General features: G+C 41.1%; 1 protein-coding gene across 1 annotated transcript in view; it reads left to right on the plus strand.

Moving 5' to 3' along the window:
* The first annotated feature begins 725 nt into the window (after nucleotides 1–725).
* Nucleotides 726–14,053, plus strand: part of CCDC126 (coiled-coil domain containing 126) — a 39,643-nt gene continuing 26,315 nt past the window's right edge. Inside the window, exon 1 of the mRNA XM_047097125.1 lies at nucleotides 726–938. The gene's annotated coding sequence lies outside the window, so the exon portion shown is untranslated. The remainder of the gene's footprint in view (nucleotides 939–14,053) is intronic.

The following is a 14,053-nucleotide window of genomic DNA, read 5'->3' on the forward strand; positions in this document are numbered from 1 at the left end:
GGGGCTGGAGCTCACCACCATGAGATCATGACCAGAGCCAAAATCAAGAGCCCCATGCTTAATCTACTACTGAGCCACCCAGGTGCTCTATTATTAGCAGTATCTTAAAAAAAAAAAATTAATTCTCTTTTTCCTTGGACTATAGAAATATTGATTTTTTTAAAATATGATTTTTAAATTAATCTGTTTAACTCATTAATTGTAACAATTTATCTGTGGATTCTTTTGGATTTGCCACATACATAATAATTACATCATCTGTAAATAATAACAATTTGTTTCTTTTTATTTAATGGTTAGTCTTTTCGTTTTTCTTGCCTTACACCACTAAGAACATTCAGGGGCAAAAACAGGCATTCTTGTCTGCAGCACCCTTTTAATCACTAGTAAGCCCCTTTGCCTCCAGCTCACAGCCTTGGAATCATTAGTCTCCTGGGGAGGGTCGGGCGTTAAGACGCCCACACTCTCGTTTCATCTCCTGCAGTGAGTTAAGGCAGAGCGTCTGCCTCTCATAAGCTCATCTTCCAATCCTGGAGAAGAAGCCGGCCGCTTCCTCTGGTTGCCACGCAACGGCGTCGTCCTGCCCCAGGAGTAGGTGCAGTTGGGCTACAAGCACGTGCCGCCTCTTCCGCGTTCCGGGACTACATCCCCCATAATACAGCGCGCCGCAATCGGCTGGTCTCCGAAGTGGGGGAAGGGCCAGGACGGGCCGGGAGGCGGAGCGGAAGCGGACTGCGAGGGACGAGAAGAGTAGAATCTCCACAAGCTGGGAACCACCTTGTCCCTGATTCTCAATCTCGGCCTTTCTCCATCCCGACCTCGAGGCTGCTTCGTGAGCACGGGACGCAGCTGACGCCTGCTAATCGACTTTCGCTGCGCCGCCCCGGCTCGGGAGCCTGTTGGCGGCCGGCGACACTGACAAGAAGCCCACTGGCAAGGTAATGGGGAAGGGGCGAGAGAGAAGGTGGGGGGTGTGTGGAGATGTCTCCGTTCGCCCGGCGCGCGCCTTTACGGTATTCCCCTCAGGCCCGGCGGCCGCTCCTCCTTCGCCTTGTCCCGTCCTTACCCCCCCCAGCCCGCCACCCCCCGCCCCACCCGGGCCGCTGCCCCAGGTGTCCGCAGAGACCAGGCTCGGGATCGACCGGTAGCCCGCGGCTGTGGAGGCTCTTTGTCCCTGTCCCTCCGGGTCTGACAGCTGTGGCCCCGTCGGCCCCGGGCGCAGAACCGAGCGGGGCTCAGGCTGCTTGATCTGAGCGGGGCGGGCTCGGTCCCGTGGCCACTGGCGCGGGGGAGCGATGGACCTGGTGCAGGGATGGAGCGTCCGCGGGGCAGCCGCACTCACTTCTTTTTCTGCTTTTGACAGCTCAGCTGTGTTCTACTTTGAGGGAGAAAGTCAAATGCCCCTTTTTTACCCCCTCTTCAAACTCAGCAGCTGGGTGACTGGTAAGGATGAACTTAAACTGCCGTGTTGACTGTGACTTGTACTCGAAAGCGGTTCTAAGAGTGGCTCAGACAACCCGGATTTCCATCCTGATCGAGTCACTGCCTGGCTTTGTGACCTTGGTTAATTAAAGGTTTCTCGGCAGTCAAATGGAGATAACAAAACACACCTTTAAGTTGGAATAAAAAAATAATAATGCTTACAACGCCATTAATTCATATGACGAAAAGTCCTTTGAATATGATACTTGCATTAGTTACACTGAAGTGGCCTCTGGATTTATGAGTTTTGTGCTTTTCTTTGTTTAATCATTTGTACCCTAGATTGTGTATTCTTCACTTTATACTTTGTTCACCTTAAACCTAAGCAAGGTATTCTTTACAATACGCTGTCTTCTTCATTTCCACTGTTTTAAGATGGCTGAGAATGTTCTTAGGAAATTGATGACTCTGCTTTTCTGTGGATCAGCTCTGGAGATACAAGGACTTATTCACCATCCCCTCCCCGCGCACTCCCCCCCCCCCCCCAGTTGTGTCCTTTGGGAGACTCTTTAGAGGAGCTTAAGTGTTTGTCTCAGCAGGGTAAGCATCTAGGTGTTCTGCAGTCCTGACGTGGGGCTTCACCACCTTTACCCTACGTCAACTTTTTTCCACCTCTCTGTCTACACTTTCCCACTGGTTAGTAATTTTCCCCCTTAGGGAATTTTGTTTGCAAGTGGCAGTTTCCTTCGCAGAACATCTTCAATGAGTGCAGTAAAATTCATAAGGAGGGATTTGGAACGTTTCACATTAGTCCCTCTATAGATTTGGTTCTTGCACTGTTCTCTCCTGCTACTTACTAACATTGGCGATGAGTTTTTCTTTAAGGAAATGTTTATGGTCCTTAGTTGATTTTTTTTTTTTTCATCGAAAATGTCTATTTTGGGGCATCTGGGTGGCACAGTGGGTTAAGAGGCCAACTCTGGATTTCAGCTCAGGTCATGATCCTGTAGTTTGTGAGTTCGAGTGCAGAGCCTGCGTGGGATTCTGTCTTTCCCTCTCCCTTTCTGCCCCTTCCCTGTTTGCTCACTCTGATTCAAAAATAAATGAATAAACATTAAAAAAAGAAAAGAAAATGTTCTGTACTAGTTTGGGTTCAAACACTTTTGTGTGATATGTGAAGTAATATGCCTTGGGGAATGCTGTTTTTGAATGTACAGGTATAGCGAGAGAAAAGCTAGTCGGGCCTGATAAATTTTCTGTGTCATGTCTTTAGTGACTGATGCATTTTAAAAAATTCAAGAAGGAGAAGTCTAATGAATGTACTTCATAAGGATAACAGAGAGCTAGAGAGTAAGTAAAGGGAAAACTTAAACTGTGGGACAGGACATATGTATATACAGATTTCTGAGTCATTTAAAAATATGTGGCAAAAATACTCATTTTGAAAAAAAAAAGTGTTTATGTTGGTTTTAGTGCAGTGTAGGACGAGAGAGTAATGGACTAAGGAAATAGGAGACCTTATTTTTTGTCCTAGCTCTGGCACGATCTGTATAACCTTATATTCCTTTGTGTTCCTCGTTTTCCTCATGCCTGACATAGTGAATTGTTCTGATTCCAGACTTTAAATGAAAAAGATTTTTAGATGTTCTTTTTAGCATGGAACAAATTAGTATAAGCTCTTTTAGTCATATATTTGTGTCTTAGGGTCCACTCCCTGCCTTCCCCCCACCTCCCCGCCCCAGCTTGAGGAATACACACGTAGGAACTAGAAAGCTGCCACAAATAAGAATCTCTATTGACGAGTTCATTCTTTCATGAACTGCCCATGTGTTGTTTACACTTTTGACATGCTTAGTTCTCTTCCACTCTACTGTGTATCTTTTATTTTACTCATTGCCTGTTTACTTATTATGCCTATTTCTTTTTAACTCTAGTTTGTCAATTCTGATCAAACATCATTGTTTCTTTTTGTGAATTCTTTCCCTTTTTGCTTCTATTCCCAACATCCTTGTTTTCCTAGGGGTTCTTTTTTCCCCAAAGCCTCAAGCAAAGGTGCCCAGTGGTAGTCTAGTTAGCTGTGGAAGGGGATGTGGGCTCATGTGGCACAAAGCATGATTGGCTGAGGCTGTGGGCAGGTGACTGAAATATATGGCACTGCCTAATATATTTTAGATTAAACTTTTGCTGTGGCATAGTGATTGAGTAGTTTCCCTTTTGCCCTAACGTTTGCTCTTCTTAACCTTGAATTACTTTACCCATTTTCTTTTATCTTTGTACTCTTTAGAGCTATTGTCTTCTCTCTTTAATCCCAAATATGCCATCTAAAAACAATCTGATATCTTGAGATATGTTTCTATATCTCACCTGGAATTTTAGTGTAGCTTCTCTCAAGGCAGTCCACATTTTATTTTATTTTATTTTATTATTTTTAAAAATAATTTATTTTGTTAAACTAATGTCTACACCCAATGTGGGGCTCAAACTCAAGATCCCAAGATCAAAAGTTGCATGCTCCTCTGAGCCAGCCAGGTGCCCCAAGGCAGTTCTCATTTTAAATTTTAGACCTAATTAGTAGTGGATGGCTGTGTCCTATGTTAATGCTTTTCCCTAGATATTAGCCTCTGGCAATATTATGTAGAAAAAATATTTTAAGAATGGGCCTTTCCCCCTAAAGTTATATTCTGAGGTCAAGTCTATGGAGGACTTATTTCTGAGTTTTTTTTTGGAGGGAATTGTCTGAACCTCTGAGTTCTGGTAAACACACCATGTCTTTTTGTAAAGAATATGTGCTTCTCTAACTGTAAATTCCTTAGGAAACTAATAGGCACTGATTCTTGTGGCACCGTTGCAGGATTTTTTACCTAAATACCCGGGGTTCATTGTCTCACCACTTTGAAGAAAGAAGAGGTGGACACAAAATGAGCAGCGGGCAAAAGTTTATTAGAGTGTAAAATTAGAAAGTAAGAGTAGTAGGAAAGCTCTCTTACAGAGAGGGGGCATTTGAAGTGAATGCCCACCGACAATAGGCAAGGGTCCTTGTTTTATAAGGTTCTGGTCGCCGCCCCCCACCCTCTTCCCCCTTGATCCTCTCAAGCTCTACCCTTATTGGCTGAACAATTCTAGGTGCTGGGTTGTCCATTCCTGATTGCCTTGTTTCCATTGTATGAGGGGTGGTCTGTGGCCAAATCTTTCCTTGTGGGTCGTAGGTTTTATGGTCTACTTATTTTCAGCCAGGTCTTTTGTCAAATTCTTGAGAGAAACCTGAGGGGGAGTAGGTGGTGTCTGTTACATTCTTAAGAGAGATGTTAAGCGGGTTGGGGGGGGGGTGGCTTGCTCTGGTCAGACCTCCCAGCATTGTTCCAAAATATGTGTTTTTCCCCACCCAGGGACTTCAGGTCCTATTTTTTCTCTCTCTGCCTATTTTATCCTCTCTTTTCCTCTCATAGCACCTTTAGCTGAGTGAGAGCTTCTCTGCTTGCTAGTCGCTACTATTGCTGTTGATGGTTACTTGAGCTCTAGTCATAAAGAGTGCAAAAAGCAAGAGCACTGAGTAAATGCAAAAACCGTATTTGAAGGGCAGATTTTTTTAGGTAGGATTACCATCCATTAATGGTTTTTAATGTTGCTATTGCAGTGTTTATATAAGAAATAGAAGCAAGTATTTAAGACAGGTAGTGTGAAATAAAGTGTTTTGAAAATTTTTGACTGCAACCCATAGCAAGAGATCTTTTTTATGTCAAGACTCCATAAATAAACTGTGTGTGCGTGCATGCGTGTGTCTGTGTATGAAAAAAAATAGGTATATAACTGAAAGAAAACTGATGTAAAACAAAAATCTGCAGTGGATACAGTCTACTTTGATGGCTTCTATTTTATCTTTTTTTTTTTTTTTTTTGAAGCGCCATTTGCAAACTGTTGAGTTTTGTTCCTTGCTTTTGAAAAACACGGGGGTCCTGGGTTGAGAGTTTGTCTAATTTCCCCCCATTTTTTTGCCATTGGGTAATCATCAGTCCTCTTTATGCTTCACTTTCCTTTTCCTTAAAATGAGTGTTATAGTTTCAATACTCATTGATCCTCTGTCTTTACCATAGTAATAATTTGGACTAATATATTTGTCTTTAGTTCCCTGGCTAGGGAGAAACCACTAAAAAATTGCTTAAATATCTACCTGTTTACATGTTTGTTATTTGGTAAATGGAATAATAGAACTTTGAACAGATCTTTGGAGACTTACAGATCTCCAAATCTCCAAAGATCTTGTACATTGGAGTAGAGACATCAAGGCCTGTAATAAATGTGAGAACTAAGAAAAAAGTTTCCCTATGTTTTTCTTTTTCTACCTTTATGCCCTTTAACAAGGAATATTTTAGAGTTTGAAAATTTGTATTTAAAATGCTTAATAACAATTGTAACTTAATACACTGGTAGATTGCTACCTAGACTGTATTCCGTACCCCATCTTACCACATTGCCCCCTTCATATGTTAGAAAATGCCAATGGGGATATATTTTTTTGTGCAAAGATCGCCATATCAGATTATTACTATTACTGTATATTACCAAACACTGGAACTGCCATTCTTATAAGAAAGGAGAACACTGAACTTTCTTTGCTTGTGGGTTTCCTTCTGTTCACTTTGGACGATTTCTCCAAACCAAACCATTCCATGCTGGGGACTAGGATCCCTCCCATTCTCATTTGTTTGTACTGAGGAGGCTAAGATTAAGGAATTTACTGCCTGCTCCCAAGATTCTGGTCAGAAAAGAATTCTAAAGGTTTTCGTTGGAAGGAAATTGGAACCAGACTCTACTTCCTCTTCTTTCTCAGATGAGACCTCCTTAATGGGGCTTTCTTGACCTGATACTTCACATAGACTCCTCATATATCCTCACATCACCCTGTTTATTTTCTCCATAGCAGTTTGTGACAAGCTGAATTTAACTTGTTTCTGTGTTTGTTTATTGTCTCACTCCAACTAAAACGTAATCTCCAGAAGAAAAAGAATCCCGTCTTGTTTCACCTTTCACATCTCCAGTTTCTGGCACATAGTAGGTACTTCAATAAACGTTGTGAATAAATAAGGGAGCAAATGAATGAATAAACCAAGCAAGTTCTTTCATGCTTTATTTTATTAAAAACATTTTTTTAAATGTTTATTTATTTTTGAAGGAGAGACAGAGTGTGAGCGGGGGAGGGGCAGAGAGAGAGAGGGAGACACAGAATCCTAAGCAGACTCTAGGCTCTGAGATGTCAGTGCAGAGCCCAGCCCGACAGGGACTCAAATTCACAAGCCGAGCCGTGAGATCATGACCTGAGCCGAAGTCAGATGCCTAGCTGATGAGCTACCCAGGTACCCCAGTTCTTTCATGCTTTAAATGAAACTTCATATAGCAAAAGTTGTGTTTGAGCCTACACCTTTATGCAGCCTTCCTCTCCCCCAAATTCTTTTTTCTGGAAAAATGTTTTTTCCTATCAGTGCTTGGCTGGTCATTGTGAAGGTGTCTCCATCCAGAAGACCTTATATTTATCTGTGCTTTACTTCATATATTTTTCCATTGTTGTTTGCTTATGTAAAAAAACCTAAGCTTTAAGACTTCTTAAATCCTTTTTTTTTTTAATGTTTATGTATTTATTTTGAGAGAGAGCACACATGGCATTAGTTGGGGGAGGGACAGAGATGAAAGAGACTAACTGTTGCGGGGCTCCATCTCACAAACCATGAGATCATGACCTGAGCCAGAATCAAGAGTCAGAGGTTTAACCAACTGAGCCACCCAGGTGCCCCTCCTAAATTCGTCTTGTAGCAACTTTGTAATACTTTGAGTTATGGGAATGAGGTGTATTTGAAACTTTAATGTGCCTACTTGATAATTTAATGAGTAGTTATTTCAGATTTAAGTAAAATTTCAGAATTTTAGGATCATTGCCCTAAATGCCATGAGAACAGAGAACAGGCTTTCATTTAATGTTACAATTCATTCAGTATTTACAAACCTAGCCTTCCTAGTGGAGGTAAAGAAAGTAGTGTGGTATAGAGAAAACCTAAATAGTAAGTCAGGACCTGTGTTATAGACCAATACACTTTCTGCCACTAATTGTCTCATTTTAGGTAAGATACTTCACATCCCTGGGTTTTATTTCATGTGAAATATCAGGGGATTAGGTTAGATTTCTTCTCAAGTCCTTCCAGCGCCCAAATGGATAATTGAAGATACTTCAATTTTATCTCAAAACTTCCATCTTTTCTGCCCCTTTACCCACCAAAATCACTGCAGGGAGGTCACATTGCTGCTTGGGAGAAGGTGGGGTTGGGCTCAGGGATGGGCTTAAAGGAAATTATAGAGTAGTTCTACTGATTGTTCCTTGGGCTCTGGGAGTTGTGGCAGCAGTGGAGGACCTGTTACTCTTGTCCTTAGGAACCTGGGATTGATGGGACAAGGCTCATGACTAGATGAGAAGATGTGATGTGTAAAATCAGCTGATATAAAGTAATATGCTGGGAGAGTTAGAAGAAGATCAGCTTAGGGCCACCTGGGTTGCTCAGTCAGTTAAGTGACTGACTTTTGATCTCAGTTCAGGTCTTAGGGTTCTGAGTTCAAGCCTTGCGTTGGGCTCCACACTGGCTGTGGAGCCTACTTAAAAAAAGAAAAAAGATCAGCATGGACTACAATAAGGTGATGAGGATTTGAAATCCTTCTGGCTAAGCATTTAAACAGATACTCTAGTCTCATTTTAGGCTATTTAGAAGATGAACTCTTGCCACCAACAGTATGCCATTATGCCATCTTTTAGGACTGGATAGTTCTTCAGGGACTAGTATCAATGAAGTATTTCATGTTGTCCACAAATTCTGAGTGGAAACTTGTTCAAGCCTGCAGCCTCTCTGATAGCTGCTAACTTACTGAATGAGAGGATATAAGGAAGCATGTTTCATAAATAAAAATACATATAAATGTAAGGTATTATTATTATTGTATGAGAGTGAGAATAGTGGCTTGATTGGGGGAAATATTTTTTTGACTAATGGGAAATAAATTTGCCTTTGGGGACTGGATTATGGAGGGCCATGAGAGCTAATCAGAGGAGTTTTATTTGGGTTTAGTAAAATATCTCCTGTATTAACTCACACTCCTCAGATTATCAAGAATTAGTGGCATTGTTGCAGTAGTGCCTGACTCTAATAAATGTTAGTGTATATCGAGTAGTATGGGGTGCCATTTATCTTTATTAATATTAGGTAATTACTGTTGTCCCCATTACATAAATGAGGACATCAGGGTCTAGGGAGATAAAATAACTTGCTCAAGGTTTTAAAGATAGAATATGTAGTTTCATATGGCGTACCTTGAGGCTGGAGGTGGGGCAGGAGTGGGAGTGTTACTTTTTGAAGAGGCGACATTTGAGCTAAATACTGAAAGATGAAAAGGAACAAGCTGGCTGGGAGAGCATTCCAAGCAGGTGAAGAGTAGTTGTATATAGACCCTGAGGTTAGAAAGAATTTGGTTAGTCTTGCCTAGTGTGACTGTAGCACAGTGGGCAAGGTGGAAGTGGTGTGCGATTAGTACACAAGAGATAAGGGCAGAAGTCAGATTTTGCAGGGCCTTGTGGCCTGATGTAAAGAGTTTTAATTTTATTCTAAGTGCAGTGGGAAATTGTTGAAGGGGTTTTAAACGGGAGTGATGTGATATGATTTTGTGTGTGTGTGTGTGCGTGTGTGTGTGGTAAAAAATATGTAACATGAAATGTACCGTTTTTAGGTGTACAGTTTGGGGGCATCGAATGCATTCACAGTGTTGTGCAACCATCACCATTATACATCTCCAGAACTTTTTCATCATCCCAAAGTAAAACTCTATACCTTAAACTTTATTTATTTAAAAAAGATTTTTTTAATGTTTATTTATTATTGAAAGACCAAGAAACAGAGCACGAGCATGGGAGGGGCAGAGAGAGGGAGAGACACAGAATCTGAAGCAGGCTCCAGGCTCTGAACTGACAGCACAGAGCCCGATGCGGGGCTCGAACTCACAAACCGCAAGATCATGATCCCAGCTGAAGTCTGACGCTAACCGACTGAACCACCCAGGCGCCCCTATACCTTAAACTTTAAACCATAACTCTCCATTCTCCTATCCACCCTCCTCCTTTCCCTCAGCCTCTGTTAACTACCATTCTACTTTCTGTCTCTATGTATCTAACTGTTCTAAGTACCTATCATAAGTGAAATCATGCAATGTTTGTCCTTTTGTGTCTGGTTTATTAACTTATTTTTTAATTTTTATTATTATTATTTTTTTAAAGTAGGCTCCATGCCCAATGCAGGGCTTGAACTCATGACCAAGAGTCGTATGCTCCACCCACTGAGCCAGCCAGATGCCCCTTCCTATGATGTCTTGAAGGTTCATCCATGTTGAAGCTTGTATCAGAATTTTATTCCCATTTAAATCTGAGTACTATTCCATTGTATGTATATACCACCTTTTGTTTATTTGTTCATTTTTGAATACTTGCGTTATTTCCACCTTTTGGCTATTGTTGAATAATGCTACAGTGAACATAGGTGCACCGGTATCTATGAGTCCCTGCTTTCAAATCTTTTGTGATTATCCCCAGAAGTGGTATTGCTGGCTTATATGGTAATTTTGTGTTTAATTTTTTTTAGGAACTGACACACTGTTTCCCACAGTGGCTGCACCATTTTTCATTCCCACTAGCAGTGCACAAGGGTTCCAATTTCTCCACAGCTACTAACATTTGTGTGTGTGTGTGTGTGTGTGTGTGTGTGTGTGTGTGTGTGTGTGTTTTAGTAATAGTTATAGGGAAAGAAAACTTTTTACCCTACCTTCTTAGGTTCAGTATCCAGGGCTCTGCAAATTAAACTGACAAAAGACAGATTAACAGGAAGAAAAGGTTTATTTCATATGCAAATGAGAGCATCACAGAAATGAAATGAAAACTCTAAAGAAGTGGTTAGGCCTGAGAGAGCTTATGTATCATTTAGCCAAAGAACCGTAAATTGTGGAGATCTGACAAGACAAAGGAAAAGGAGTTTTAGCTTCTAGAAGTAGTAAATTGTGAGAAGGTAAATATATGGGGGAAACTAACTGAAGACAAGGGTTGTTTAAGATGTGTTTGTACAGATTCATCTCAGCCTCAACTCCCTGTCTCCCTTGGTAAGAATGTTCTCACATTTCTGGTGGGAAATCCATGTCTTGCTTTTAGGAAGAAAGGGGGAGTGAAGGGCATGGAACCCTTCCTGCATCTGCTGTTTCTTAGTCATCTTCACTTCAAAATAATCCTTAAACCAATGTGGCATATTTTGGGGTGGTATACTCTGATGCCTTTCATATAATCTTAATAATGTGTATGAAGTGGTATCTGATTGTGGTTTTAATTTGCATTTCCTTAGTGATTAGAGATTTGGGCATCTTTCCATGTGCTTATTGTTCATTTGCATATCTCCTTTGAGAACCATTCAAATTGTGACTATTCAAGTCATGACTTGTTTTTAAAAGAACATTTTGGCTGCTCTGAGGACAGTGGCCTGAAGTGGGGTTGGAGAGGAATCTGGGAACCCACTCGAGAAAGAGCTGCAGGAATCTAGTTGGAGAGGTGATATCTGGACCACACTCTGCTCCCTCTTCATATACAGTGCTCTACAGATATTTCGTTTTAAGTATGTCTCCTCTCCTTCATTCTTCTGCTTTTGGGCCTTTTGTAATTTCTGCAGTGGGGCAAGAACTTTCCCCTGGGACTACTAAAAATATTGAGTCTGTCTTAGGTCAAAATAATGATGAAGGTGATGATTTTTTTTTTTCCTTTAAAAACTATTTGGGCCAAATATGACATTTGACTTTTTAGTCATTGGTAGACAGTTAATATGGTGGCCTAGAATTTGGGACTCAAAGTTTTTAGAGTATATACTATTTTGGTTGAGAAAGGACTCTAATAAATACTGTGCTAGATGGTAGCCATAGGTTCTTAGTGACAATGTAGGCCTTTTAGGTCTAGTAATTACCTCATCGTGACTTAGGTGGCCTTCCAGGAGCTGGATCCTTACGTGAAACCTAGAAAAACATAGGGGATGTTCAGAATGCAAGTTTCTTAGTCACTTGCAGCTTTGAACATTGCCCAGACAGGAGATTTTAAACCCTTCCCTTTTTTTCCTTTTTCTTTCCTGAAGATTGAGTCTAAGAATAATTTCTCTTTAGAACTACTAAAGTAAATTACCTTTAGTTGCGAAACAACTAAAGTCTTCTTGTCTGCTTTTTTCTTTCTATATGGCATCACAAAAAATATCTTTCAGGGAACAGAACAGTATATTCCTGTTGATCATAGGGACTAAAGTGGTACTGATAGAAGTTATTTTCTCTTCAGTCCACCTCTGCCTCGCCTAGTAAATATAGGACTTAGCTTGCCCTGGCAGAAGCGACTTGGGTTACAACAAAGATACCTGTTTTTTCTCCCCCTTACCCCTTCCTCTTTAGGATCATTATAGGTAGGTCCAAGTAAGCAGCCTCTGTTACACCTGATGAACCGACTTGCAACATTGAATTTAGTGGTCCTACAATGAGTGGTCCTAGAGCTACAATGAGTGTAGCTCTCATTGCTGCTTCATGAAGAAACTTGAGATTTGGAGAGTGGTTCCCAGACTTTGATGCACATTGGAATAATTTAGGGCTCTTTAAAAAACAAAAATGGATGTGTGGTTCCCACCTCCTAGACATTCTAATTTAATTGGTATGGGGTGTGACCTGGCATGGGGATATTTTAAAAACTCTCCAGGTGCTTTTAATGTATAGCATACTGAGGAGAGACCAAAGGCATAATTGTATCCTTTTGGGAATCTTAGTCACCTCTGCTGGGCTTGCTTGGAATTACTTATGGAAATGAACCCTTAGAATAGCTTTCAGGCCTTCTTGGCTAGTTTCAGAGAATCCTCTTGTGCCTTTGAACTACTCAGCCATTTGTCAGTTTGTCAGGTATAAGCTGGCTCCCAGCCATCTTTTTTACTTGGAGAAGGCTCCAGGGTGTCTTTTTTCCCTAGTAGCTCCCACACTCCTTGGTGTCCTTCTTTAGTTCCCTAGTGTCGAGTGGGATTAACAGTTCCTAACTTCTCACCTCTTTGCGGTTCTCAAAAACAAACACTTTTTATGTTAAATGTTTAACTTCTTATCAAGATAGAGAAATGTGTAACAGGGGCGCTTCAGTGGCCGAGTCAGTTATGCATGTTATGCATCTGACTTTGGCTCAGGTCATGATCTCACGGTTCTTGGGTTTGAGCCCCATATCGGGTTCTGTGCTGACAGTGCAGAGCCTGCTAGGGATTCTCTCTCTCCCTCTCCCTCTGCCTCTCCTTCACTCTCATTCTCTCAAATAAATAAATAAACTTAAAGAAAGAAAAACACGTAACAAACACAAGCAAGTTATAAAGCATATGAAGAATTTAGTATAGTAGTCCCTATAAAGCTTCTTGACTTCCCTCTGAGATGGTGTGCTTTAATTTTGTTGTGGGCAGTAATGAGCCAGACACCTTCTAAGGAGAGTCAAGGCTATGAAGACCTTCCTAGTAGGCTTCTCTGAATTTCATAGTCAGATGGTATACAGTTAATATGGAGGAATAAGGGGCTCTTTATTTGTCTTTGGGCCTGCCACACTGAGAAACACTAGGTTTAGACTAGGTTTTCTTTTTCTTTGGGATTTATTACTTTGGGGGCATATTCTACTTAGCTAATGTTCTGTCTTGTCCACCATCAGTGTTTTCTCTCTGTGTCTGGTGTTGGTACTGCCACTCATCCTTTAGTCAAAGTTCGTGGTGGTGTGCAGCTTTCATTGTTCAGCTTGTACCTAACCGGAAGGACTTTATCTCTTAGAGATTAGACTCCGTGTGTTTGACTTTCATCCCCTCCTTCCTCTGCCAATCTCCTGTTCTCTGCCTAATGTTTTTACAGTCCTGTGATTTGTCATTTTATTGGAGTTCCGTAAAACTTAGGAGTTCTAATAGGGCTGAGTTTAAGGACCTCTTTTAAAGGAAAGGACAGACCCCGAATGGAGGTATACATTCTGAACTTGGAGCTCTTGCCAAAGTTCAGGCAAGGTGAGTTGCCTGTGTAAAAATCTTAGGTTAACCACCTCTCTAAGCTTTAATGTGATCATCTTTAATGGGAGAATAACAACTTTCTTTTGAGGTTATTGCAGATAATGAATGGAATAGCCCTTGTGAAGTATTTACTTTATAAGAACTCAGTAGTTGTTCATGGCTGCAGTTTCTGCTGTTACTATTTTATTGCCATTCCTGCAAAAGAGGGGCAGAGGTTCAGAGCCTGAGCTTTGAATCTTGTCTCTACCATCTTATCTCTATCCAGTTGTATGACCTTGGACAAATTATTTAACTTCTCTTTGCCTCAGTTTTTTTCACCTGCTAAGTGAAAACATTCTTAGTGTAGGAGTTGTGAAAATTTAGTTAAAGCAGAATCTGGTACAAAGTAAGTGATTGTAGCAAGGCTGTTGCTGTTATTTAACTGAACTACCCTCTTTGCCTCTGGATTGGGTATCTTCCGTTTTGGCCTTAGAGATGTATAGTGACCTGAAACTTTCCAGGCTGTCATTTTAACCTTCATTTGCCAAAAT

The sequence above is a fragment of the Lynx rufus genome, unplaced genomic scaffold, assembly GCF_022079265.1.
Source record: "Lynx rufus isolate CCGP_SWC_20201006 ecotype Redwood Valley unplaced genomic scaffold, mLynRuf1.p SCAF_4, whole genome shotgun sequence".
Taxonomy (NCBI): Eukaryota; Metazoa; Chordata; class Mammalia; order Carnivora; family Felidae; genus Lynx; species Lynx rufus.